An 8,802-nucleotide genomic window follows, 5' to 3' on the forward strand; every position below is an offset into this window, starting at 1 on the left:
TTAATTTACGAACTTAAACACGAAAATAAAGAAATTCGATTATATTATATTTGATTTAATTAAATCACAATTACATCAAATTCGTGTTAAAAGCATAAAAACCCATTGATTTAATATTATTTTAAACTTGAATTACAAAATAAGTCTACAAAATAAATCTTCTCTTATTTCTGTATAAAACATAAATTCTTTTTGTTTCCAAATGAATCTTTCCTATCTCTAAAATGTACTATTTTACTCCATTTACGGTTTACCAACTTTAATTTTTTGAATAAAAATGTAATAAAGTTTGCTGTTCAATAAAAAAGAAAATAATAAAATATTGCTGCTCAATCATTTTGGTTGGTCACGATTTCCGAAAATCTTTACTTTAGGCATTGGTTTATGAGGAAAATTATGTACGACGTCAATAAATTGCGGAACATCAGTTGCATATTCTTGAAATGGTTGCAAATGTTGCAAGATTCCGGGGCACGTTGGCCACGTTCACCAAGCGCTCAATAACATGACATTAAATGTATTTCTAACCTTGCAAATGGTTAAAATGGTTACGTTAAAATCCGAGCACGAAATTTCAAATGACTTTTATATGGTGCTCAGCAGTTTATATAATGGCTGCACAGATGCAATCCACGAACTAGCTATGTTCGTTCATTACACTGCATTAAAATATCCGTGCGTTCAGGAGTCAGAAGTATATGTGAACATGGTCAATTAATAATTTGATTTCGGACGTTGAAGAAGTGCAAAACTAAAATTTTTGATATCCTTTGCGGAATGGCAAGTCATCCCAGCAAAAAATTATTAATGCGTTTGAAATGCAGAACGAAACTACTTAAGTCTAAACTTTTTTATCCACGTTTGTTCGGGTGGCATTCGAACATTCGATAATTTTTTGATATAGTGTACATACTATATCTGAAAGGATCCCCACCGAGACAATGTGTTTTACGTGACTTTGGATTTATTTTTTTTAATCGAAGGACATTTTTAGGTATCATTATTAACAGCAAAATCATAGTTTGTGTTGTAGAATTGCCTTAAAAATCTTCTAAATACCAGTATTAAAAGATTCAAATGGGTGATACATTTCCTTCTTTATAACAATTGCAAGTTTATTTATTCTGATACCATTCTTTGATATGAGTAAAATTATTCAGTTTTACTTCTTCCTTTAAATTTTTTGGTATCTGTTTTCATGTGGAATGTTTTCACATACAAAATATTTGTGCAAGTATCTAATACACTTCAGATACGATTGTTTGGTATCGCTTATGCATTCTGAAAGTTTGGACTCCAATTAACTACTATAAAATAAATATATTCTCATGTTTACTTATGTGTGTCTAATGTATGTCGATGTCTTGTATTATATATTGAACACAAAAATCAATTTGATTTGTGTCCTTTATCAATGCAAATTGCTCGTTTGCTGAGTTGTGAAGGTTCAGTTAGTCTATTTAACATTTCGACTGACATATATATGTATATACGAGTGTGTATATATCTGTACACACAATTCACAATATTTTATTATTTTTTTATTTTATGTACTATTTTTATAGTCTTTTGTTTGCTTGAATCTTTGATAAACTTTAAAAATATGTTTTCAGTTGTTTTTCTTGAAGCTTGAAGTGTTTGATTAATTGAAACTCGAGGCTTCAGTATGAGATATTCAGTATTGACAGAATGCTCAATACAAAAGCAATTACATTTTTACTCAACAGCATTTTAACTATAATTACTATAAATAAATGTAATGATTTTATTTCATTTAAAGGAATTATAATTGCAAACTGAAACTATTAAATAGATTATAATAAGAGGGAATAATATGAGTTTTTTTATTATGAGTGGTCTGAGAATCTTATTTAATATTCTGTAAAATATTGTTGATTTGAATTAATACAATTAATTATTATTCGCTGCTGACTCAATTTTTTTTAAGCAAGAACTTAACCCACGAAAACTATCTTTTGGAAGATTTGCCTATTGTACTGCAACACTTTCTCATTGTACTGGAAATTTCTCAAACATTTTAGATTTGATTTAAATATCATTTTAGAATTGATATTTAAGTTATTTACAACGTCACACTCCAAAAATGTAGGTCTAAGTCTTGTAAAGGTGAGACAGAAGCAGGTAAACTGTTTTGAGGTATCCTTTTTTCTTAAATGATGAGGTGAAGATAAATTAAATGTTTTCAACAAATACAGAGAATACGCTAGAATATGATATTAACTATTTATATTTTGAGTGTTGGCAACACTGATTGCTGTCAGGTGTCATCTGACGTTTCCATACGAAAGTTTGACATAATTAAACATAACCTTAGACTTTTTGCCAAAAGAGCGATACTGATTTGTAAATTGAGAGTTTGCGAAAAAATGGAATTACCGCGAGAAAATGTTCAGGCGATGATTTATTACGACTTTCGATGTGGATTAGCAAGACAAGAGTGCAACGCTCACCTTACTTTCACAACGCCACATCTGGTCATGAAGCTCCATCCTTTGCCACTGTGAAACGCTAGTACAATGATTTTGATCGTGGCCGCATTTCGTTAGTACGCTCAATGACGAAATTTGACAGCCAGTGAAGGTCATCCAAAACGCAGCTTGTCTTTCACTTAGAATCACGATCATTTAACTGTTTCTTCTGAAACAGAAATTAGTATCATGGCTCTCCAGATTATAAGGTTATCTGCTTAATAAAGACATACACGGAAGCCTAAAGCAAATCAGTATTTGCTATTTAAAATTTTATAATATGTATATACCAGCACTCTACTGGTGGTCGATGCAGTTAATTAATTGAGACGAAAATATTACGACAGACATTCATGATAGCATGAATGATATTACCACGAAAAATATCAATTCTAGAGTCCACAAAAAGTGGGGAAATCCTTGCATTATAATGAAAAATATTATTTGAAAACACAAGTATGACCACCTTAAATTAATATAAAGAGTGGAACGTTACGGTTGATATTAACTATGTCTGCAACTGCCTCGATAAATGGTGTTTATGGAGCCCACAAGAAGTTGGAGAATGGTAGCAATTATGCATCATTTCTATTATATTTAAATATTTATAATAACATACATTTACAAAAAGTCAAATAATAGTTTTTCAAAGTTTGCTTAATTCGATACAAAAAGAAATCGATAAATCTGATTTCAATTTTATAATATCGATCCACATCATATTAAATTTTTTCATCATAATTATATTAATTTCTATTTATTCTAAACATTATTGTATATATATAATACATAGATAATAATATATTACACATTATACGCCTGAAGATCCATTTTCTAAAACAGTCCTTAAAATCTGACTTTTTCAAATGAGAAATTTCGAAATTAATTTGTTTTTGTAGAAGCTACTACCTTTCAAATTTTTTTTATTTTCGGAAATCATCATGAGTCGCTGAGTCCCGGAAAATATAGTGGCGGATTATTTCTTTAATTCTTGAGTACGCAATGAAGTTGTTTTTTTTTAACAGTCATTATAACTTATTTCCTATTATAAGTGATGTCTTTAATAAGATGTAGACGTGAACATGAATATCGTAAGATACTTCATTAAGTTTTATTAACTTTCATGCTTTGGCTAGACATTATCGATTCACTTAATACATTTTAAGCAAATTACCAAAGACAAGATTACACAAGACTTTAAATTCATGCAGTGTTTACTTTTTGCAAAGTATGTATAGCCACGTTTTTGAAGGAGTACGATCACATATTTATGCTGCGGTTCCTTATCTCAACGAAATTGCGATATAGATGCGTGCAACTCCATACCAACAATCATTTTAATAAAGCCACATTAAAGGACTTCGGAATATGATTAAAAACTGTCGTTGCTCAAAGGGGTACAAACACAAAAGTCTCATGACAACTATACACACAATCGTTTATATATTTTCTGATACGTGTTCGCAAATATTTCTACTGTGAGTCCCATACACACCCCGAAGAGTTCTTTGACGAAAGACAAACACATTACGGTGAAGCTTCATTTTTTTATTAGAAAATCAAACAAACATCGTTTGTAGTCCATTCAGCAAACAAATGTTCTCCAAGTAATTTGTTTTTCAGTTTGTATACAAGTAGGTGGAGTATGAGATGCAGTTTGGAGCTATGTGAGGACATGCAGCACCATTGCTATGTGCTGCTCTATGAATGTAGGTAGTAGGTGGTAGTGTATGTTTTTATCTGTATGTGTCATTTACAACATTTCAAGCTGCGATAGTGTACAGAAGCTCTTTTGTGGGGATAAAATTAAATTTTCCTTCGTGAATGCAGTAAACAGTGAGCTTGAATGAAGGACATAAAAGGGATGTTTGTAATAATGGTTGGATTACAGTTTGTGTCTAGAAGATTTTATGCTTAACTTCAAGCTTTCAATGTTTTCCCGCAATCTAAATTAATAATTAAAGTTGCATTCAAGATGTACAATGTACATTCATTGAAATTTTTAATCAGTAATGGATATTATATGGACTGACCATTATGAATTGGTGCACGTGTATTAGTTACACAAGTTGCACTGCAATCTTCGCTGCAGTTTGAGGTAAATTTATTCCCATAGAATTTTATTATTTTTAAATAATATTAAAAATACTATTATATAATTTATTCATCAAATGATGTCAATCGCGTAACATCAATTTGATATCATTTAAGTGCATTTGTAACGGAGCCAATTTCGAGCCCAGACAATCGCATTGTTCACCTTAAGCGACTCAATGCACTTGCCAAGAATTGGAATAAAAGATATTTTACAGATATTTCTTTTTTTAAATGCCAAAAGTTTTGCACCTGAGGTTATGCTAGTAAACATATTTACTATAGACAATATTGGCTTTGAAAAAGCAGAAAACGGATCCCACTGCAACCGAAGAAGAATACCAACGGATGATAAAACGTGTCACATCTGTGTCTGAATGTCATACTTAAGATACATAAAAAATATTTTAACACCAAAATTGTTTTAAAAGGGATTTTCTTGATATAAAAGAAAAATTTAAATTGCTCAAATAGTGCAAAACTATTTAATATAATATCTTTTATTCTCTCCACTGGAAGATTTAATTCATTTTCCTGTGCTGTAGAAAAATTTAGACTACTTTTATTATTAAAGCTGTTTTCTTAATGTTACTTTCTTTAGTTTGAATATTCAATGTAATATTCAATTCATTCAAATTCGAGTGCAGATAAATTTATAAATATCTTGTTATTGTTTTCTAATATCTTTGTCTTTAATTAAACAAATTATTTTCCAAGTATCTGCTGTAGGCTATTTTTAGTGCAATTTATTCTGAATAAGTATAATCGGTCAAAACAAGTCTATCTCCGGATTAGGTTACAATTTGCTTGAGTATTAAAAACTCAAAGTCTCTACTTGCGAAATAAATCGAATTGTCTGGCTTAACAGATTTGCTTTTCAAAATTTATTATTTAGATTATACTAAAGGAAATTGCGAAATTTAATCATTTAATATTTCACAAAAACGAATTATTAATTATCCTTATAATATAAGGATGTTAATGACAGTTTGTGCTTGAATATATATTTTTTAATGTAAAAATAACTGCTGCCATAGATACAAGATATCTTTAACTGTTTTGGTCCAAAGTTTAAGAAAACTACTAAGGTGAATGTAAATTATGCATAGGTTAGGTATATGACTGTATTAAAAACTATAGTCGTATCTGCCCAAACATTATTTTATTGTTTACTGTTAAACATTTTAAACAGAAGCAGTTGTTTCTGAACCGAATTTCTGCAGAAAAGTGTTCCTTATCCAATGGTGTATACATTATGTTAATTTAGTCTACACATAACATAAGCCTATGTGAAAGCTGATAGTTTAGTATGCTCTGGTGCTTCACTGGATGCGTCCCTACCGGTTCTTATTACCCTGGAGACCATTAAGAGAAGTACCTTCTTCGACTTTCTACAACTTGCCAATAACAGATGGAAATCACTTAAGTCATGTGCAACTCCATGGTTAAAATGGCCCACCTATAATAAAATAGATCCCCGGAAGTCATCAAAATAGACCGCGTGAATACTGCAAGGCTTACTGGAATTCTTTCTGCGCATTCCTCATAATCTTCACTGCAGAAGTTGTGGAAACCCTTAGAAAAAAGAAACCATAATACATATTCTTTGAGAATGCCCGGCTTTGGCTTCTAGAAGAAATAGGTTCTTAGGAAGATACTTCTATTCTACTATATATAGTTTATTAAACTGTTCATCGGTGAAGATAAAAGACCTATTAAATTATTTAAATTCGTCGGGATGAATTTAGTCTTTACTCTTCTGTACTAGACTTTTTGCGAGGAATGTGTTAGCAAAACGGCGAAAAATCGCTAATTGAGGTACATGAAATTTATCTAATAGCCTGCCACTGCAACCAAGCAACCAACCAAGCCTATGGGAATGACGTCAATATGTGCAGATGTTAGTCTAATTACATATTGCTTGATAAAACTAAATCTTGTTTTTTTGTTATTTTAACTGTTAATTTTGAGATGCTGAGCTCATATTTGCAATCCATTGTTCTCCTAGGCATCCTGGACTCTGACAAAAATAGGTTGAAAAATTGAGATTTTAATAATATTTTAAAACATAATATTTATAGCAAATATTCCGTAGAACATCTTCAGTTTAACTATTTTATTTTTCAGTGTGGGATTCAAGAACTTAAAATAAATTTACTTCGCAGGGCTTCAAAATCATAGAAATGCATTTGCAGGGTTTTCATACATAACTCTTAAAAATTGAGTTCAAAGATATTATAATTTGACAAATATAAAATTTTTTAAAAAAATTGACTTTTTCGATTTATGGATTACTCGTACATGAGAGATATCCCTTTCAAAACTTTGAATATATTTCATTTTTTAGCAGAAGTTGTTCACATGATAGTATTTTAATAAAAACGAATTTTGTTTTTTAAATATCAAGGATCTCATTTATTTGCTGTTGTCCCAAAATTTGATATATCCTTCAAGTACATCATCTGCGATTGCAATTGATGGTTTAATTTCTATTATTTTTATTTGGAAATTCTAAATCCAAATCACTTGCCAATACGGTTGACATGCGAAACTCCCCAGCAGTAGCTGTAATGCTATACTAATAACAGAATATATAAAACTACTGAGAAATGTGTAAGAGGATGAATTTGGAATACCCTGCAACATATTTGTTAATCTAAATCACAGACCACGTTATGTACTTTCAGTCGCACTCGAACCCACTGAGTGGGTTTTATCTGCAGTTCGAGATATTCGTTTTAAATTGAATTCCCTAACAATGCAATAACGTCGAAAGGGCGGAATTCGCACAGTCCGCGACTTGGTGTCGGACTGTTTTGCATGCGACGGTGGGATGATACATGGAACGACAGCGACACGATGTTACCGCATTTTCGAAAATTCTCCTATAAAACGAAAGTTTTTTCACCACTTTTTGCCGTTAGTGGGTTTGTTTGTTTGGCTTGTGTTCGTTTGCTCTGCTCTGTTCGTTTGTATATGGTTGTGTGTGTGTGTGTGTGTGTGTGTGTATTGTTGGTTGCTCAACGTATATGTGACTATGTTGGAAACTTGTTAAACATGGTTAACAAAATTTGCATTTTTTGTTTTGTTATTGTTGAAGCTATTGAAGCTGTTGTGTGTGTTATTGTTGTTGTAATTGCTGTCGCTGTCGCTGTTGCTGTTTCTGTTGCTGTTGCAATATATTAAAATTAGCGTCTGTCAGCGTTGTTTGTGGAGCAGCGACAAACAATAATAAACAAAAGGGCGACATGTTGCGGCTCTTAACAACTGTGCCCATACAAAATGGTTAACTTTAATCGTAAATGTGGCGCGCAACATTTGAGCGCCACACATAAATTCGAGTGTTTATGTCATGCAGTCACTTATGCGCATCAAAAATGCATTATTTTATGCAACATAGATCAAAGGGTCGAATATCAGAAAATTGATTGAATATTCAGAAAATATTTCAATTACTTTATTTTTATTAGAACAAATATTTCTATTTATGAAAACGGAGTATTCTGTTAATAAACGAAAATTAATACAGGAAAGCAAATGAAAACAAAAATGTATGAACAAAATAACAATATGCATAGCATTTGAATTAAAATTAGAATTTTTGACTTCTGACACGAACGCAACAGATGGGTTTAAGTGAAGCAATATTAATATAAAAAAAAAAAATTACTTCACATAAAAATTTTTACAGATAAACAATTTAGATAAACAGAAACTATTTCGATAATGAATCGGTTATTCGATAGAAGGGTCCTTCGTAATTGTTAGAAGTACAGGCATGAACTATTTGGCAAACGTTTTCGCAACTTCCTCTTCCTTTGTTTTGCCAAGGTTACTCGAATAGACAAATATCTGTTTTCAATTGCCGAAAAATATCTCCACAAGAGGTCAGGATCCTTTCGATATCTTCCTCCAAGTAAACAGTCATGCTTATAGTCATACTACTTGAGATCCAATTTATTGCCGTCTAATTTGCAACTAGCATGTATTCTGCTCTACAATCGGGATAGATATGACTCCGAGCGTAGAACATACTACAAGCTTAAACTTGCCCGCAAGTCCACTTATAAACACTCTCCCTCTCTAAATTATTTCCACTATACTTTAATGGTTTTCTATTCAATATTCGTTATAACACTAACAACACTATATGGTTAGTGTTTGAAACGTCTTCTTTTATCTCAATTGCATACAATAGGATAGTGGCGGAGCTAGACCA

This window comes from Teleopsis dalmanni, chromosome 2 (genome assembly GCF_002237135.1).
Source record: "Teleopsis dalmanni isolate 2A chromosome 2, ASM223713v2, whole genome shotgun sequence".
NCBI classification, from domain to species: Eukaryota; Metazoa; Arthropoda; class Insecta; order Diptera; family Diopsidae; genus Teleopsis; species Teleopsis dalmanni.